Source organism: Trachymyrmex cornetzi, unplaced genomic scaffold, assembly GCF_001594075.2.
Source record: "Trachymyrmex cornetzi isolate Tcor2-1 unplaced genomic scaffold, Tcor1.1 scaffold797, whole genome shotgun sequence".
NCBI classification, from domain to species: Eukaryota; Metazoa; Arthropoda; class Insecta; order Hymenoptera; family Formicidae; genus Trachymyrmex; species Trachymyrmex cornetzi.
This window is the reverse complement of record NW_017300132.1, coordinates 427363-449383: the sequence shown is the minus strand read 5'-3', so window position 1 is coordinate 449383 and position 22021 is coordinate 427363. Positions and strand designations below refer to the sequence as shown.

Genomic DNA, 22021 nt, shown 5'->3' with positions numbered 1-22021 from the left:
TACGACAGTACCTAAAGTTGAATATTGAACGGATCCAATTGAAATTTCGTTCGATCAAATTTGAAGAGAAATAGATGATGGACTCTGAAGGAGAGACTAGAGACATTACGTTGGCTCGTAATAATGTTCTCTCACTGCAGCTTCGGCGAAGGATATGGGCAAAAGGGAATGGAACGGTCCGGCGTGTCTGTGGTTAAATGTCCTTAATCGTAGTCGTTCAGATAATTAGAGGGTAGAGGAAAACGATGACGGGACCTCAGTCGAGCGCTTCTCTCTCTCAAGAGAGAGAGAGAGAGCTCGATATTCGAGACCGAAAATGCCGGAAATGCACATGAACGTCGGCGTTCTTCGAGAGTGCCGCCTGAAATTATTCGCATTCGTCGCAACCCTGTTCGCTTCATTACGAATTATTGTGTAGATACTTGAAATACTGTTAACCTTACTACTCAGCGACATGCGCCAATGCAGCTCCCGCTGCATTATTATCCAACGTCATTATCGCGATGCAATCGAGACTTGGACAGGATTCCTTATTCATCTGTAAACAATTTCGCTCCCTTGATTTTTCCTTGCCACCCTCCCAGCGTAACATGTGCCAGTCACGACCCAGGCCGTGCCCTTACAGGGTTTGGTAAGCGCCCTTTATGTTCTTCATACGAGGAGGAGAACGTCGTGCGCTACCATGCCTAACGCGATCTTTGCCAAGCACAAAGGAGCGGAAACGAAGGGTGGCTGCTTGGTAGTCGGTATCGAACATTGAATTTACTTTTTCCTTTCTCTTTCATCTCGCATCTCGGCTTACGCTAGAGGTGGAAATCACGCGGCTTTTACACCGCAATGCCGTGTATTCAAGTTGACGCTCATTCGTTCAATTCAACATCGAGATGGAAGTGCTCTCGAGCATGATGTCGGATTTTCTCGATGCGCATTGATATGGGGAGTTCTCTTTCACGATGTAGGTAGCTAGCTGTTTATTTGGATACTCTCCCAGTGCTGTTTAACGTGAGCTTTTAGCAACTCTACGGGATTGTGTTATTTCCTCGGAGGAAGAAGAATAAATTTCACGATAGAGCAGGTTGATTCTGTTATTTATCATCGTTGATTTATATAGTCAGTAGCACGAGAATGTAGTCAGCAGTTCTCTCTGAAAGAAACCGAGTATATTAAAAATTAAAATTATATATTTTAAAAGTACATTACATTCACTAAAATGCGTTTACTTAGTTATGCCATTCAATCACCATTAATTATAGCTTGTCGTCGAGACATGTTTCCTACGAGAGTTTCGGCTAAAGTTTTAGATAAAAACCTTCAAATGTACCGAAAATAATTGCTTTGAAATAAATATTCATGTTTCTCAAAACTTTATCCTTGTGATTGATCAGATATTTTTAATTGGATTTGCGTGCGGAGATTGGGAAGACCAATCGATCGGTGTCACTTTTAAATTTGTGAAAATCATTTCATAAATGCATGGAAAGCATGATGACAAGGTATAATTAATGATAATGATGATTGGATGCCTTAACTAAGTAATTGCATTTTAGTGAATGTAATGTGTACTTTTAAAATATAACTTTTAATATACTCGATTTCTTTCAGAGAACTGCTATTATACGTTCTTATGCCAGTGACTGCAAATCGGATTGAAGATAAGAATGGAATTCAACATAAAAGAACATTAATCCCTTTACCTTTAGCGGAGAATAAAGAAAATATTTTCTAGGAAATATCTCGCAAATAAGATAAAGCAAACAGATTGAAATTAATCGACATAAAACTGACATGTGATATATATTTTAAAAACCTTTTTTATCAAAAAAAAATATTTTCTCGATTAATTCTAAAATTGCCGGATGGCTCTAAATTCGCTCTAAGCTCCACGTGAAGCCATCGTCAATGTCAAGCATTAAACGACAATGTATTACTCGTGCAACTCATGCCGTCATGCGTAGCGAGAATAATTCGAGGGACCTGACGGAACAATGAAACTTATTTATCACATGTCTCCTGCCGCCTGCGTTGGCCGGAAAATGCATACGTGCTCTTGTTTACATTCGGAAGCGTAATGCGGACCGTAAGACGACCGGTCGGTTCCCTCCAGTTTTTATGCACTATAAACGAAAGCAGACCGATTAAATTCCTTTTCGAGGTTGGCTGCCGAGATGTTATTACCAGGACGAGGTACGTAATTTCGGACGCGTCCCCCCTTTCAGGAGACCCTTATTACACCGTTGACACATGAGCGACCATCACATCCTCCCGTCCTCGCCCTGCTTCGAGGTGCTTGACTTCGTCCTTCGTCGCTGACGAAGGGACGCTCCTGAGGTTTTACCTAACCGGTCCCTCGACTGATTTCCTTTCTTCTCTCTGTCTGTCGTAATGCAGGTACTAATCTGTTGGAAAATAAATCTGTCCCTGTCGCTCGAGTCCCACGATGATTTTTTTGAGTGGATAATACCTCACAGGGTCTATCGTTGCATCGTGGTAGACCTGTGTGCTCCTAAATTTTTTAGTAAGTTCGATTTTATGGTTTAACCGATTACGAAAGATTACTCAAGTGCAAGTCATATGTCATTTTTATGCGAATCGTGTTTTAGAGTTGTATATGATTTCCTTATTGAGTATATCTCTTTTATTTCAAATCGACGTTTATTGACATATTATTTTATTTTTATCTGCTGAAACATCCGATGAATCTGAGACAGAACGTGTCTCATCCAATTAGACATAGAAATAAATTTCTAACACCAATTCAGGGTGACATAATTTTTCAGCGACTTTATCGTTGCACGCCATTGTTTGACCGAATTTATAATTTAACGTGACGGCCCTCCTATATTATATGCCAGCTAGATAGAAGCCTATAAAACGCACGTACATATGAATCCCTTGAGACATTCGTCCGTAGATTTTATAGCCCAACGGAATATATATCGTACGAGGCCCGATTTAATTTCGTGCAGATACCCTCGGCTTCGCGCGCGCAATTCGACTAATTTATCGCGATATAAAATTCGTCCGCGCGCGGCTGCGTGATCGCGATAGATCATTGATCGCGCCGGTCTGCAAGGGGAAACCGGCCCGGGCGCGGCCCGTTTGGCGAGGGGGAAAGAAAAATACATTGTTGATACAGCTCCGGTTTTACGACCCAACGTCCAACCACTGACGTTCTCGTCACCCTGCGTTCTTCACGCTTCCACGGAAAAGACACACGGAGAGATGCGTATCCGACTTTTCTCCCCCTCGTCTCGTACACTCTGACGCGTTCTTCTCAGGCGAGTTTCCCTTAATTTATCGGCGCATAAAAGTCGGAGAGTCGCTGTTACGAGCCGCCCGCCATTGATCCGCCAATGATGCCCCGCGAGCTCCCGGAAGCGAAAGTATATATACGAACTACGAAGCGCGCACCAGGGGGAAAGAAATGCGACGATTAGGATGCGATACACAGCATCTCGTTGTCGCAACGTGAATATCGCGACTGCCGATTCGGATGGCTTTTATTTAGGGAGTTGCCAACGGTTGCCCCATTTTCTTTCATCTTCAGACGCTTTCAACACGGTCCGGGGATCTTTTCGAAACACAAATCTTATTTCGGGATTTTATCGGTATATCGGTTATCTCGGAAATTATGCCTCAATTCCGAATGCCTTTTATGTAACGTAAAACTATTTGATCATTGATAACTGCTTTTCTCAGCTTACTTTCCGGAAGTCATGATAAAAAGATATAGTGAAATTCTGAGGCAATCTGCATTCTACACTTTCGACTTATTTTTGCACAAAGAATAAATTTTTCTCTACTCCGTATAATTATATTATATAATATAGTATATATAATATACCATATATTTTTAGTTTTATTTTAGTTTCACGTAATATAATTTTTAGTGTTTGATAATTCGGGCGGACTGGCATAACTACGGTACACGAACAACAGAAAGCTCGTCATGGATTTCGTTGGTGAATCTTTCCCTGCATCTCCCTTTCCTCAGAGAGAACGCAAGTTTTCTCGTTAACCAGCCTTTTGCGCAAGCGGGCAAGGGCGGCATTGTCGGAAGAAAATGGTACGAGTGAAATTCCTGGGAGTTTCGCCGACGAAGCGCGGAAAATAAAGCCCGGAAAACTTGACAACGCAAACTCCTCTGCCAACTTTTCCTCCTCTTTCTCCGCCTCCTGTTTTACTGCTCAGTATCTCATTCTGTCCCTTCCAGCTTCTCTCTCTCTTTCTCTCTCTCTCTCTCTCTCTCTCTCTCTCTCTTTCTTTCTCAGGTCTGTTTACGGACTCGCGAGGCGCTAGTTTGCGCCGAATTGCACGAGTGGAAACCTCGAAGCGACGTGCAGATAACTCCAGGGCGTTTGTTAATCGAGTTGCAAGGTGCAGCGACGGTCTTCTCCTTTTTCTCATCTTCACACATAGGATGTCCCGCGATTTTAGTCATCCGATTCCTACGGCGATACCGAGTTAAACGTATTACGTGAAAACATGGCTCCGGGTGATTTACGGAATTACGTAATATTCACGGATTATTTAAAGAAAAAGAAGTTTTATACAATAACGGCATTAATCGATATGAACTCATAATCGATGATAGAGCACGCACATTCAACGCTAATCGTGCTGTTTTATTTGCTTACTATTAATATCGCGTTCAATAACAACATATGAGACGTGAAAATCAGACAGTTATATTTATCGCTAAATGTTTAGTGAAGGATTTTTATCAGTTTCGCCGGTTAGCATCGTGTTGTTTGATCTCATATTGCTTATAATTGCTTTGTTTTTTCTAACGTTAAAATTTAAAAATATTTCTAATGTTTGAGACTCGTATTTGTAGTTAACCTGGCGTCACTTCGCGAACATCCAATTCTGATGTTATGACATTAGTATATCGCGACACACCCTGTTTTTCGAACATCGTGCAATTTGTCCGATTTGCGTCAGTCGGGCCTGGTCTACGATCAAACCGCTTCTTATCATGTTTTCCACGATTTAATTTCGGGACGATTACTTCTTTTTTCGCTGAAATGTATATTTAACTGCTTGGATTATTGCAACATCGCAGTAACCGTTTTTAAAACATAGTGTACATGTAATTATATATACATATACATATCGATCGTTCAGTAATGATATACTTAAAAAATTTGAACAATAAATAAGAAGACTCTACCAGGTAAATTCAAAACCGAGCTATAAGGTGTAAACAGTAAATTTTGTTATTCTTCTTTATTCTTTTTTAACAATTTCACGGAACGTTTCGATTGTACTAAGTCCTCATCAGCCGTGTTTATAATAAATAAAATAAAAACCCCGAAACAATAATTTAATTAGCCAATAAAACTTAAAATTAATTTCGGTAACGGTATCAAATCATCTCATCCAACCATGTTATACTGATTGTGAGTCAAATTATAAAACATATATCAAAAGTGGATCCAAACCAATTCTTCGGTTAACAGCGAGAAAGGGTAGTCAATGTGGTCAAAAAAGAAAGAATTAAAAAATTTGTTTTAGAAAAAAGATTATCTAAATGTAAATGATTGTTTAATTGTAATTGATACAAAAATAAAATAAATTTTTTACAGTAGAATAAATGTCAGGATTGCAAATAAATGAAAGAATTCACTTATCAACTTTATTTCATAATGAATTTAAAATATAATTACTAAAATGCAACAAAGTTGCAAAACCACGAGAGAGAAATGTAATATTTAATTAAATTTTACTAATAATTAGCAAATGATTTTTTTCATTTTCAATAGTCATGTCTTGTTCAAATATTGCCGGAATTTTTTAAGTTCTTGGAACAGAAAGTATATTGAAGTCCATATTAAAGTTCTGAAAATGTTAGTTAGATAATTTACGCGATAGAGGATAGGTATATGCACAAAGCGAGCGACCGTAGATTCATACGGAGTTTGCACAGTTGCATTCCGAAGTAATGCTTGCACAGACAGCTGCCTGACTCCCTGTCGTCTTCGCGCTCGTTTGCAAATTATATTATCAGGTGTTATAAACAATGTTGCGGCTCATTATCGGAGTCGAAGTGCAGCAATTAAACCGTCGAGAGACGATACGTTCGCAAACAGATTATAGATACCCGCGAGCTCTCGCGATGTGTGTACTTGTAACGTTATGCAAGCAGTTATTTAAGAGCCTGTCTTAGATTGCATTGAAAAATTATCTTTGATCGGGACATCCCGTGCATTGAGACGTGTATTGCAATCGGGATAATCTCGAATCTCTTCGGTCGTTTTTTCTCGACGGTGACTTTTGTCGGAATCACCCATCGCTGCTCGTAAACACCGTGACAAAGCCTTTACGCTTGTAATTCTGGCAACATTATGCAATGACACGGTGACCGCCGTCACGTACACTTGGAGTGTTCCCTGAAAAAGAGCTACAAAACTAAACGTCACGTTGATCGGCAATTTATAGCGTCTCGTCATCTTTTTTTAATGGGTCTGTTTTTTTGTGACTGCAGTGTACACTTTTGGAACTTTAAGTGAGATATAAGTATATGTTTAATTTGGCGAAAGCCAGAAAGAGAGTTCTAGTGCAGGAATAAAAAATAAACCTATCATATCGAAATTATAATTTTGAAACTTTGCAATTTCAGAAATATTTGTTTTATTTATTGTTAATCGCACTTTACACCATTTTTTTTATTTTTTAATTTACATCATATTTATACGCACACTATTTGCGTTTGACTTTTACGACATAATATTTTATGTATAATTTAAATTTTTTAGAATTATTAATTACGATAATTTCATAAGAGCGGGAATTATCGTAGGACGAAGATGAAATATCGAAAGGTGATAACATTTGTTCTACGCGAATTTGCAACAAGAAGCATGTTTATTTTTGACGTTCATCCTCGACTTCTGTCGTCAATAGAGATATGGTGATATTATGTAGTATACGCTCGGCGTGAGAGATCTTGTCGGACGTTTTCGTAAAGCGCGAGTGAAAACGATCGGCAGCTCGGTGCATCAAGTTGACACGGATATTTCTCGCTTTATCAGGCCGGCGCATGCATTGTTGAAAAGTTCGCCGGAGGAAATCACATCTGTGGGTCGTGTACCTGCAATGTGGTCGGCGATGCCCGCAATCTCGTGGAATTATATTGTACCGTTACTGAATCTCTCTCTCTCTCTCTCTGTTACGGTACCTCCGCGCACACGCCTCTCTTTAGCTTCGCAGCATGAAATTCGAATTGTGCCACCCGAGCGATTACAGATTATCGTCTTTGTTACGATGATCTCCAATATCAAAAATTTTAGCGGGAAATTATTTTCACTCGAAAACGTTTTAAATATATCCGATAATGTAGTACACAGAAAATATGGTTTTACTATAAAGCATCTACATAAAAATTTATAATAGTTAGATATGGATTTGTAATTTTATTAGACTCAAAATGATTACGTTCAAGTTGCTTGTTATGATCACAGCTTTCATTATCCTTGATTGTTTTACATAATTATTTTTATGGTCCAACAAAATTATTTTTAGATCTGTATATACATTATTAGACATCAAGAGAACAATAATAACCCAAACCCTTAAGTTAAATAACATTTTGTTATTTTTAATTTTTACGTATGTGAAAATTAATCTATTTCTGTGATTAGTTTCAAAGTAACCAACATTTATATTAACGTATATACTCACGTAATAAATTAAATTTGAATAAAAAATACATTTTATAGAATTGAATTATTTGGCTCCATTGATTTAGTTATAATAAATTAACGACATATTGAGTAGGAGCAGTGGCGATCTATAAAAATGGTTAAAAAATAAATTAATGTTTAATAAATAACTTAAATTGGATATAATTTGGCACTATTATTTAATACCGTAATTTAATTTTTATATTCTTTAGCAAAATTGTTTTTTTCGTGAGGAATATTAAAAAAAAATCTTGTCTTTAATGGCGATAGGATTTTTTATACATTTCGCGATTCTTACTTTTCTTTTTCAATTAAAAAAAAAAGTTTTGGAGGCGCCGGGTATCGATCCCGGTACCTCTCGCATGCTAAGCGAGCGCTCTACCATCTGAGCTACGCCCCCTTGGTGTAAGAGAACGTAAGGCTGTACAGGATCTTCAATGCGGAGTAACACGCGATGTTACACTTTCTCCGAACAATGCTTCACGTCTTGCGAACTGGAGAATCCATCATTTAGCACTTTGACTGACGGTAATGGGCATAACCGACACACAGTAGGCTTCCTTCTATGACGTGACGACTAGATCCGCATTTGATTCACATCAGTTCACGCCGCAGCATTTTGTTCCAGTCCTTGTCTCTTTGTATTTTGAAAGCTATAAAATAATGTGAAAAAAGAATACAATAAATCCGACGCTTTAGAACTGATAAGATATGTATAAATAATTTTATCGCAAATATTGGTCATAAAAATTGAGTGTAAATAGCGTGCGTAAACACGATCTCTATTGTCTTCCTCCGTCAATATCGACTTATCGCTTATTCTTTTTATATTAGTCATGGATGAATCATACTAGTAATATGTGTCAGATCGTTGCACCTGCAGTTAACCATGCATCGCGGCGTAAAGTTGCTGTAATGAGCTTGCTATTGCACTCTACATTATTACAAACAGAGTTTGACTTTCCTTTCTTTCGGATTATTTTAATTATTGCTTAACGAAATCAAGAAAAACATCGATTCTGTCAATTTTACGCTTTCGTGAACATTTTATTGTTTTTTTATGGATATATTGTAACTATTTTACATTTTATCCGAGCTCGAAGTTTCTTCGGGCTTTCCTTTATGTACGTGGAAACGCGTAAAATATCCATTGTCTCAAATGGGAATGAGAATAGAACTTGTTATTAGCGGAGAAATAAAAATCGTCGTGCGAACGTACGCGACTTCTTAGGCTATAAAAAATGATTATTGCCACGATAGCACACAAAGTGAAACGCATGAGGCACCGTATGCAGTATGATTCACCTAAGTTGTTCAATCATATTGATCTTCTTTTCAGACGCTTTATTTGATCCGTAAATTATCCACGAATTAAAAATCTTGTGTCTATTTTCATCGATCAATTAACTTTAATCTCAATTCAACTTACTTTTTATTCAATTTACTGTTCTGTAACTCTTAGGCCCGGTTGCACCAATGTTACTTTTTTATTTGCGAGGTTTAAAACTCTCTCTATCTCTCCCTCTCTTTCGGCTTTAAAGAGAGAAAGTGAGAATTTTAAGCCTCGCTCACAGTCAAAGTAATATTGATGCAATCGAGCCTTAATGATAGTAATGATATACATTGTCGTTGCGCAAGTTTTATAATACATGGTACAAAAACTACGCAATGAGAATATAATGATATCGTTACTGTCATTAAGTCCCGGTTTTTCATTATCTGGTTAATTTGTGGTTTAGACTTAACCTTACTTGATAATAATGTAAAAATTGTGTTTTTACCAGCTATGATTAATTACTAATGTAGCGTTATGTAAACAAAAAATTATTTATCAGTTTTAAAAAATTATAATTTATCAGTTTATTAAGTATAATTATTACAATTTTAAAATTATTAAAATATAAATAATAAAGAGCCGCAACGCAAAATATCTTTAGCAAAACTCATTTAAAAAAAATATATTTAATATAATCACTTATTTTCGACAATTATATATATCAAAAAGTATTATAGTATATAATAAAAAATCTTTTTTCTTTTTTTTTAAATCTAACTAGAATCTGGAAATTCCGTATTTTCCATACGAAGTATTACAAAGTTTCAAGTAACAAGGAATTATATCGCAATAAAATTTCCTTCTATAAGCAAATGTAAATTTGTCACTGTCAATTCTGGACTAGCGAATAAATTGTTAATATTCTTTTTAATGTTTGTAATATCTTTTATATTTTTATTGTATTGATGATGGTCAAGATTTAACCGAAACGTCTACTGATTATATTAAATAATTTTTTTAAATATATAACTTTCGCTAAAGAGAGACATCTTGCGTTGTGACTGTATGCTCCTTATTATTTATATTTTGTATTGTTAAGCCATCTGTAAAAGTTTTTTAAAATTAAAAATTATCGATTTATGAAAATTTTATTTGTTAGTTTAGTGATTGACTATATAAGATAGAAAAATACAATTTTTCGTTATCATTAGGTTACTCAGCAAATGAAAAACTCAGGTCTAAGAATTACAAAATAGAGTCTATGAATTAAAAAAGATGAAGAGTTACTTAATTGTACAGAGATTAAAATTAATCTACATCGATGGAAATGGACATTAATCAAATCTGAATATTTTTTTCTGTCCGTGAAGCTCTTAAATAAATAAATTTTTCTCTGAAGAACTCGCAAATGAACTTTCGATCTGACGTATCAATACCGCTCGTTCTTTCTCACTGAATGATAGGAAACAAAGCGGCGCGCTCATTACGGAGTTTATCGGCAGTGACTCTCTTTTTCCCGGTAAATAAAAGAGTAGGTATCAGATAGGCGATTCAACCGGATTTTTTTTTTCATTCCAACGAGAAAATCTCGCTTCGTATGAAAACGTAACGATCCGTTCACCACATCGCGTCGCATCGCCCTCGACACTTCCCTCTTTTGCTCGTACTGTCTCTCCACCCTTACATAACACGCGTAAAAGGAGACAGCAAACTACACAGCGCTAACGAACCTTTGTTCGTGTTTTTACGATTCCAGTAAATAGCCAGGCCGTGAGTCTACGAGCTCTCGGCGCAGCGTGACGTTATTGCGGCCGTAACAAAGAGACGCACCGACCGCGTTTTCCGGCGGCAACGTCGAAAATTGCGCTGACCCCTCCCTTCTCGTCTCTCTGACTTCTTCCGGAAAAGCCCGAAACGGCGCGGCGGATCTCTTCTGCAGCATTGCTTTCCCTCGTACGCGTGTCTCCGCCACGTGCACGTCTGTCACATACACGCTTCACGCCATGACAGCGTTTCCCAAATTGCGAGTCTCTTAATCTACGAAATAAGTGCTCTATTGTGTCGCATATATTACGTAAATAGCAGTATTACAACACTGCTGCATTGATCTCTACACTGAAAGAACGGTTTTGCTGAATTATATAAAAATTTAGCTAGATATAGATTTGAAGATAATTCTGTTGGATTATTATTAAAATAATTTTCTACACTAAGAAAAAATACACTAAACAAGAAAATTTGCTTAATTTTAATAAATTATGTGTTTGCATAGAATTGTGAACACATTTTTTTTTTAATAAAAACTTTATTTATTTGAAGAATGTTATTGTCTTATGAAGAAAATCATTTCTTAATTATATTAAGTGTTTTATACAACGCAATGATTATTGAAATTTCATTATTATTTATTGATAATTAATGATTTCTTAATTATATATTTATTCATTTCAAATTTTATAATTTAAATAAACAATATATAATATATTTACACACTAAATAAATATATTTATTAAAATTAAGGAAAATTTTTCTCAGTGTAGAAATCTCAAGCATGATGAGCAATACTGCAAAAAGTTTTGACATTTTTGCAATTAATTTGAGCGTCTTACATAACTATTTCGATGGTCTAACAAAATTATTTTCAGATTTATGTTAGATACAAATCTAAGCTAGATATTATAGTTCTAGCTAGATAGATTAATTACACTGCCCGACATTTTAAGACTTTTTTTCTGCTGTTTGAATAAAAGATACCATTTCCGATGTATTTTCGCGCGCTGAACACGAATCCGGCAATGAAATTGCCCCATCACATCACGGTTTTTGAGAAAAGTGAAGTTAAAAGTGTCAAAATTGACGTTTTTTGACATATTTGTGATTTTTTTGCTAGCGAAGTAAATTTTTTTTTCTACTTTCGTTTACGGCATCTTAAAGTGCCAACTTTTATCTTTAAAATATATTTTTTTAACGCCGTACGTTTTTTTTTCACCGAGATAGTCTCTGTGTAGTTACAAAGAAAAACGTTTTGTGTCAAAAATGTTTTTGAAGAAAAAGAAGAAATTAATAAACATTTTTTTATTTAATTTAAATTTGAAATTCTTTTACAAATGTTTAAAATTTTAAAATTAATATTGTAAACAATATTTTTTAAATTAAATTAAAGCGCATATGACAAATTTTTTGGGTGATAAAAATTTTTTTGCGATGACAAATTTTTCCATGTTGGATCCTCCATTTTGAATTTCGAAAATTCGATTTCAGATTCGGATTTAGTGACCTTAAAAACTTTGCTACTAAAATCATCACACAGTTCTTAAAACTTTTTCTTCAAAAACATTTTTGGCACAGAACATTTTTCGTTGCGTGACTACGCAGAAATTATCTCGGTGAAAAAAAAACGTACCGTGTTAAAAAAAATATATTTTACAGATAAAAGTTGAAATGATAAATAAAAGAAGAATAGAAAAAAAAATTTACTTTGCTAGCAAAAAAATCACAAGTATGTCAAAAAAACGTCAATTTTGAAACCTTTAACTTCACTTTTCTCACAAACCTGACGTGATAGAGCAATTTCATTACCGGATTCGTGTTCAGCGCGCGAAAATACATCAGAAATGGTATCTTTTATTCAAACAGCAAAAATCACGTCGGGCAGTGTTATTTTTAGCAAAGCCGTCCTTTCCGTATAGGTTTTCTCGAAATTGACTCTATATTTTCCATTTTACCCATTAATATTCCGTATCCTATACATTACGCAATATATTATTGCTACATAATTTATAGCATCTATTTAATAACAACGCGTGATGTGACATGGAATTTCCAAAATATCTTGATTGACATCGAGACAAAAGGCATGATATGAATTGCTTGACCCATATCACGTGTTTCGATAAAATGTAAATCATTCTAGTCTCCGTTGAATAATTCAGATTACAGAGACATGCATGTTTGCTTAATGCTTTTTCTTTTAATATTAATAGAATCTAGCATAATCTAGCATAATAGTTACACGTCTATTCCAATTTATATTTCGTAGAACTATAGCGAAAAGAAAACATCTACTCGATGAAATAAATTAGCATGAAATTTTATCAATAATTGGTTTAGACTTTTTTCTCGTTGCATATTCAGATCAATTAATAAAAAGCATTAACTCAACATCGGCGAAGAAGATTTATTTCTACTTCATAACGTAAACAAAAAATATTCCGATACCTCGTAAACAAGAGCTGCCGACCTTAATTCTAATGTAAGAAAGTCGTCCGACAAACAATGGAACGAATAGCACATGTATCGATCTACTCGATGTGCTCCCTGACAATGTAAGCTCCTTGGCCAAGTAGGCGTCGTAAAAATTACGCAACCCACTGTGTTGGGGATGAACGATTTTAGGGAGCTTTTATGCTCGATGGTTTTTATGAGCCCGTTTGATGGGAATCGATCCATTTCGTATATTTTCTCATCCAATAAAAAATATTGCCACAACGTACGGTTTTATTTTAGCGAGTTTATCGCGAGGATAAAAAGTATAAAGATACGTCGGAGACAAAAAATGTTACAACTTAGATTGGTCAAGAGGCTCTTAAAAACAGCGAAATATTTCTTGTTTTTCTGCCATTTTATTTCCTTTTACCAACAAAGCTACATCTTAAATTTAATGTACATATGCATTAAAAGCTTTTTTTTTTTTAAGACGTTATCTACGAGACTGGATTTACATATAAGCTAAAAAAAGTTACAGAGTTCGCAAAGTGCTTCGCGTAATCTTGAAAAAATCCTTTTAAATAATGTAGTTTTAATTAAGATAATTTAATTAAATATTTCCACATTTTTGCTGATGATAATTTAAAATCTCATCGCAAATTTAGATCTATTTTATATTTATATTAAAAAATTTACATAAATGATAATTATGCATACACCCACTCTCTTTCTTCCTTTTGATGTTACATGTAATGTTTTTATACCTTTTTACGATATATTCTTCGAGTAGTTAGCACATATCTTGCAGCAGAAATTTGCGGCATTTCATTATAAAAATCATGTTTAAGATGCCATTTAAAAACATCTGCGCGAATGGCCTTATGCAAAGCAGTTTGATCCTCGCTTATACCGATCGGGAGCAGACGCGCCGGCATTGTTACGCAAAGTTTTGCCGTGTAGAACGACGTGACTCATTGTCGCTAAACATTCTTAAACAATTTATATCGGTGTCTTTTAGCGGAATATTACGTGCAAGGACATCGGTGGGGTAAAGATATAGACAAGTCATACAATAATATCTGTATGCACGAGCGACAGTGAGTCACACTTTTGATACCGACACATTTACGAGAATCGCGAAAATACTCTCGTAACGAGCTTCTTGCATAACAATACATAATACCTACTGTGCTGGCCACTGACTTTTAGAGAATCACATTTATGCTTTGTTTCACGCTGTATTCATTTAATTTATGTCATCCCGTTTCATGAATTTCGCACGCATATATGATTATTATTATATATATATCCATTTTATAAAATAAAATTTATTTTAAAATAAGTTTTGAAGAATAAGTTTTAAAAGACAAGTTTTAAATGGAGCTTTTTTCTAATTCTAAAATAAATGTTTTTTTTTTATTTAATAAGAAAATATTTTTGCTAAAAATAAGCTGTAACTTTTCTCGAATCTTTTGGAAATCCTTGGATGTGTGTGTGTGATTTGGCAACGCGAAATTACTTTATATTTTCATATTATGATTCACTGGTTACTTGTTAAATGACCTTAAAGCTTTTTTGGTGTGTGATGGCACATCTCGAGTATGCAAGGTATTCGTTCACAATGAAAAATAGCTGGATGCTACAATGGATTTCTCGCTTGAATAACACACATAAAAATAAATCGTTCGACTTGAAAACATATGTACACTGATAAAAACACACCTTTCCGTAAGATGGTCTTTTGTATCTGAATTATCTGTTTTGCTGTTAATTCTAGCGGAAGCAGAATTTGGATAGTTGGCACGTCCTAGTGACAATTCCACGATTTTCGTTCGGAATTTTTTTTTGCTGAAAACAAATACAGCATACTTCAGTAATTTCTGAAGAAATGGATGACGTTATAAGAATAGCCTCGGATCGCGATAACATTATTCCTAATAAATAGGCGGTGGATCTTTTCAAATTATTAATAACTAACGGCAGCTATCTTTCATTAAATATAATTGGAGACTAATATTGAAGACAATTGCTCCAAGGGGATCCCAGTTCTCTTAAATAAATGTATGATATCCTTGGAATGTAGGTTTACGGACGATCCTACTGACCAACAGAGCGAACGTCTTCCGTCGACGGTGAGCGTCGCGCAAGGTAAAAGCAATTTTCGTCACTCGAGCGTGGAACCGGTTATTAGTCATCGCAAATTACGGTAGACAAAACTTTCCGATGGTTTCGTAGTAGCTAATCATGTACACCAAACAGCGAGCAACTCCGTTATAAAGGCCCGTCTACAATACACGGAGTAAGAAGTAAGAGTAAGAAATTGACCAGTCACAGTCGATTATTCTTCTCACATTCGACTGTGATTGGTCAATTTCTTACTCTTACTTCTTACTCCGTGTATTGTAGACGACGCCTAACGGAATGTTGTGTATGTAACAGAGAGAGAGAGAGAGAGAGGAAGCGCGAGAGAAAGCGAGATAGACAATATAGAGGGCAGAATACATCGAAGGTGGATATGGAAGTAGAAAGACGGTTAGAGCAAACTAATGAAGCGAGAAAGAGAAAAGGATAAAAGGTGAACGCAAGAAATAGTAAGAGTCGATTGTACCTTAGAGGAGAGACAGACTCAGAGGGATAAACCGATATATAGTGCGATATTATGACAGCCTGAGGACAGCGACGACTGACAGTTAACACGACACGGTGATGGCAGAAGGGAGGTAGAGACGTCTTTTTTCGGGAGTATTGATCATTTGGTACGTTGGGTGAAGCCGTTGCTGTACCTGGGAGTGGACAGGTGATGTTTTCAAGTTCTCTTTGTCGTATTGATGTGTGTAGAGATGCGTTCGTGGAGATCTTGTAAGTTTGTCAAAATAGATCCGTCCCTTTTATTTCTTACGAATAAATATATAATTGCATTAATATTTATTTATAATATTAATGCAATAGTTATGTATCATATTAATTAATAATTAAGTGAAAATTGACTGAGAAATCTTCAAAAATGAGTAAAGAATATCATTAGGCAAGAATTCGGTTAAGACGAGTGCCTAATGATATTTTTGTGTGAATTTTACAATTGCCAAGCAAACTACGCATCGATTATTTATTGGTCCTAAATTGAAATTGGAATATATATTATCAAAAATTAATTATTGCATTAATATTATAAATAAATATTAATGCAATTATATATTAATTCGTAAGAGATAAAGGAACGGATCTCTTTTGACAAAGAGTACTATAATATTTATTCGATTTTATAAACGTATAATGTATTAGTTTTGCGAACTTACAAAATAGTGCTGAAGAATCCACGTTGTAAAAGCACAGAAAAATAAAAGATGACACTTTCAATCAGTTCTGCTGCTCCTTATAAATCGTCGTAGGCGCCGCTGTAACAAAGAAAAGAAGAATTCAATTAAGCGTCGTACCTAGTATTGTTCTAATAAATACCATAAGCCAGAATAACAACGGAAATCAAGAGAGACACAGAAACAAAGGCGTGGATCCTTCGGATCGAGCCTCTGTCATTCGTAAGGGATGAAATCGTGCAATGAAAACGACTGGAGGGTGACTGAGAAAAACGAAACTCATTGTCGTAAGTGCACAGAGGCAAGATGATCAACCATTCGAGGAAGCAGAAGGTTGATTAGTCAAGCGAGCTCGATAGATAGAAGGGTATAGAGTAAGAAAGAGAGACAGAATGAGGTAGACATATATGTGAAGTAATCGCGCCAGGACTACGAGGAGGACAAGGATATTCAAGCGACGGGCCTGGTAATATCGTATGACAGTGCCGTAATGAGAGGCGCTTTCCCGAGCGTTGACCTCTTCGCGCTTCCAATACTAACCTCGACCAAAAGTGCGTCCGCCTTCTCCCAGGAATACAAAATAATAGAAACCTCATGGCGAGGAGAGAGAGAGAGAGAGAGAGAGCAAAAAAGAGAGCGAGGAAGACGAAGAGAGATTCCTCGTCTTCGTGGAAATCGCGATTGACCGAGAGTTCACACGGAACTCGACTAAAATATCATTCGCCTGAATGTTGATCCCTCGACGTGATTATCTTCGAGCGGAATTCCTACCACGAATTCGAACGGATGTTTTAGCGTGTACACATTTTGCATCGAGCGATTCTTCCTTCGGAAAATGTGGTTAGAAAAGTAGAAAGAAAATAGAAGGTTAAAGAAATAGAATGAAGACTCTTTAATTCGATCGTCACAAGTCGAACAGATTAGTTTATAATTAAATCCATGTCTCTCCTAGTTTGTATTTAATTTAATTCTATATAATTCATGATGTTTAATTAGCGTTAAACAGAATTCTTATCACGAATTCGAACGGATGCTTTAACGTATACACATTTTGTATTGAGCAATTGTACCATTTAAAGAATGTAGCTAGGGAAAGTAAAAAGAAAGTAAAAGAAATAAGGTGAAGAATCGTCAATTCGAATGTCACATAAATCAGATATTTTAGTTTATAATTAAATTCATATTTACCTAGTCTATATATATTTAGTTTAATTCTATATAACTCTTATAATATTTAATTATCATTGAATGGAAGTCTTACCACAACTTTGAACGAATGTTTTAGCGTATACAAATTTTGCATTGAGAAATTGTTGCATCATTGGAGAACGTGGCTAGAAAAGTAGAAAGAAAATAGAAATAAATGAAGAATTATCAATTCATCATAAGTCACATAGATATTTTATTAGTTTGTAGTTAAGTCCATGTCTTTCCTAGTCTGTATTCAGTTTAATTCTATAATTTTTAATCAAAATCTATAAATCTATTAATACTTAAATTTATACACGGGGTGTTTGATAAGTAAAGATAAAACTCTCGCACAGGAAACAAAATTGAGTCTAAAAACCCTCTACCATTTTACAATTTTTGCAATTTAACAAGATATCAATCACTAAAAATCACCAATATTAGTTTTCAATAATTTTTTACTCAAGTACTATCAACTTCCCAAAAATCAGAGACAAAAATTATTTATTTTCTTCTCATAGAGCTTTAAGAATTCTTTTCAGAATTTTTTATTAACTTTACAGTACTGCGTTTTTTTCTTATCGGCAACTATTTTTAACATGAGAAAATGCGGTACTAAAAAATTTTGAAAAAATTCTTTGTATAAAAGTACTTGAATAAAAAGTTATTGAAGACTAATATTCGGCGATTTTTAGTAATTAATATCTTGTTAACTATTGCGAAAATTGTAAAACGGTAGAGGACTTAGTATCGTCCGCTCTATTCCTATGCGAGAGTTTTATCGTTATTTATCAAACATCCTGTATATCTTTAATCGATATTCACATCACACCTTCTTGTATTTCGAGATGGAAGCTCTGGCAGCTTCAGCTCGACTGCGTAACTCCGGCTGTAAAGAACTGAATTCGTAGAACGCTCTCGTGTTGATTTCTTTCAGTGGGCTAATTTGTCTATCTTTCTAATCATTTAATCTGTCAGTCCACGTGACATACGAAACACGTTTCTTAGAGACCAATATCTGTTTTGTGGCAGACAGGTTGAAGGAACTGTTATCGTCACCATACTTCATCATGCCGTTTCGTCTGCGAGAAAAGTCGGTTCAGTTGCATTTCACATGCCAATACACATAACGCGACCGTAATCGTCAAACTTCCTGTTCAACTCGTCGACTGACGTCTAACGAAATTCGAATAGGGAAATATCCAAATCGCGTAACCTTCTCGACGTTGTCGATTCCGCGGAAATTCGTCATCATCGATGATGATTAACACGCGGGACACATCGTCTTTTCTTAGCTGTCGTCCCTCGTAGCAATTCTTAACGAATCTGTATAACGCGTTTTGTATTCCAACGTTCGATTTCGCGATGAAAGCCGACCGGGACAAACTGATGAAAACTATGCGTAATGTTTGCAACTACTTATCGGAATTATTCGAGAATAAAATCGCTGATTGCTGCAATCGAATCGGACGTGATTTAATATTGCGCACGTCGCTCTCCGTGACGTTTTACATATAACAAATACGTGCAAAACGAATAATCTCGGCGCAGTAGTTTATCGCAGGGATTATGGATGTATTTTACGTTTTTCTCTTTTCTTTTTTCCTCTTTTTGTCTCCCTCCCCCTCTCTCCCTCTCCCTCCCTCTCCCTCTCTCTCCTCTTTCTTTCTCTCGTATTCATATCTATATATATATATGTGTATATATATATATATATATACACGCTCTCTATCTTTCACGCCACGACATTTCGTGTGCGTAACAAAGACTCGTTAAAGGGCTCTCGCGGAAATGAAGGGTCGGTCCCTCAGTGCTTTCATTTTGTAGTATCCTTGGGAGACAAAGGAAGAAGGAATCGGAGGTCTTGGATGGTGCCATTTCGTCCGCGATCCCCCAATCCGCACCAAGACAAGGGGGTAGTGTCATTGACCCCAACATTTACAACGCAAGAAACTATTATGTCACATGATACGTTTCCTTTACTTAATTGAATTTCAGGATCATAGAGTAAGACCTCGGACGCGTTATTTATCCCCTGACTTTTGTTCCTTGGTTAAAAGGTAGAACTGATTTTTGTTTCGTTCTGTCAGTACGGAGTCGTGTCGTTTATCAAGTTATTTTTTGGGCAGAAAGATGTATTATCTGCAGATTAGCTCGTTAATGAGTGGTGTAAATCATCATAATATGTTTATGATATACCAAAAATGTGATTCAAATATATTGAGTACATTGAAATTCAATGGTGTGAAACAGCTTATCAGCAATCCACAAAATTACTTTTATGAGAGTTATTTAGGTCAGATTATACACTTGTGACTTCTTCGAGGAGAGATGGTATTTATAAGAACGTAATCAACTCCATATTTTGATACAATAAATCAGCCCAGTTTAATAGAGATAGTATTTTAGTTAGATCTATTTTATCAATAGATGTATCTTAGTTAATATAAATGTATCCGTATATTGATTTCTGTAAAAAGAGATAAGTGATTATTTGTACTGGTTTGTTCAAAGCATTATTTAAGCATTCTCGCACGATTGAGTAACATTTGACTCTTGACTCATATGTATTACGAAGCTATGACAATGAATTCTTCTCAATCTCACGCAATGTTTTCTTTACGTGATTTAATTCCTCTTAAAAAGGAGAAATGTTTTTATTTTTCTTAATATATTTATAATACTATTAAAACGGAATTAATATAGCATTATTATTATCATATTATTACAGTATTATTGGCATTTTAAAAATATCATTTATTTGCATATTATTATTTTATCGATTATATAATTAAAAAAATGATTATTAATATACTTAGTTAACATAAATTTTTAGCATGTGCGTTGATTTATTTTTATATAATTTCTTTGTCGCTTTTATTAAACGATATATTCCGTCAAGATTTATTCTACTTGATTCAATTAAAAATACGATTGGGAAATTGTACAAGCGATTCACCAGTGAAAAAGTTTCATCTCGTCCCTCACTCCTCGATCCTTAAATCGGTAGTATATAACGGTACGCGTCATTGACGATTATGTGTTTAATCGTATGACGAAATTATAGTTATCGTTCGCGACAGCCTCCCTCTCTATCTCTTTCTCTCTTGTCATTGCCGTTGTTATAAGTTCGCTTTGTGCCTATAACGAGATACAACTGATGTATTTAGCGCGGTTAGTACCACTGTTGCTAGGGCATCAGCTGATCAGACCGGCCGCCTGCGCGCAGGGATGTATCTTCGATCTTTCCGCCTCGTATCTACGGAACGTACGTAAATGTTTATAATCAATATTCGATTTTGGATTCCTCCAAGAGGTTGTTAGTTTAAGGAGAGATGTAAATTCGGAAAGCTTGATTATAAAATTCAGTAACGCAGAATTGGAGCTTCCAAACGCGGTTATTTGAGGCCCAGTGACGTAATCGACGAAAGAGATAGCTGATTTTATACTGATAACAAAAAGGGAGATGGAAGATTATGAAAATAATTGAACGATATAATTTATTATTATGTCATAATTTTAGACAAGAAAATTACTTTCGTTAAAGTATCTGGAAATTCATTGGTCGATACAAATCTGAAAATTATGTTGTTGGGTATAAAAAATAATCATGTAGGAAACTAGTTATTTATAATATTAAAACTTTTTTTGTAGTATTGTTAAACGTTCTCAAAATTATTTTCAATCTGCGTTTAGTTAAATTTTTAGATGTTTCAACGAAACATTCTTCCTGAATAATTATCAATAGTTCTCAGTGTTATCACACTGGAAATAGTTTCCGGTTCGAAATGAATGAATCAGAAGAGTCTGATCGTACTAATACAAATTCTGGTTATTTCAACTAGAATTATAATAGATTCAATCAGAATTTCAATTAATACAACCAGATTCTGTTTCCAGCGCATAAACGTCATTTGAAATCACTGATTTCTTCCCTTCCTGTTTCTTCTTTTAGAGAAAAAGAAAGATAGCGCGAGAAAGAGAGAGCTCGGTAAGCGACTAAACTTGATTTAATTTCATTTCCACTAACATTTAACGGAGCGTCCTGGTGTATATTAATTACGGAGAAAACGGCAAAGAACGTGGCGGAAGAATCGAGGGGGACAGTTTTTTTAGAACCGGAGTCGACTCGGGAGTTCCCGAAAAATCTGGCCGCACATGCTCTCGAAATACAACGTCGATAGATCGACGTGACTCTCACAAGCGTTATACAGCCAGTTACAGCCCTGTGCTCCGACCAATGACAGCGGCGTAAAGCCGGCGTGCGTTCCCCTACCATGTATCCCCCGGTCCCGTGTCAGCGATCTAACCATCCTTACCACCACCTCCCCCCCCCCCCCCCCCCCCCCCCC

General features: G+C 35.6%; 1 protein-coding gene and 1 non-coding gene across 2 annotated transcripts in view; one reads left to right on the top strand and one right to left on the bottom strand.

The window, feature by feature from the left end:
* Positions 1-22021, top strand: part of Sesn (Sestrin) — a 211859-nt gene that overhangs the window by 144240 nt on the left and 45598 nt on the right. The gene's annotated exons all lie outside the window — the stretch shown is intronic.
* Positions 8013-8085, bottom strand: TRNAA-AGC (transfer RNA alanine (anticodon AGC)). Its single transcript has one exon. It is a non-coding gene; the product is annotated as a tRNA-Ala (tRNA).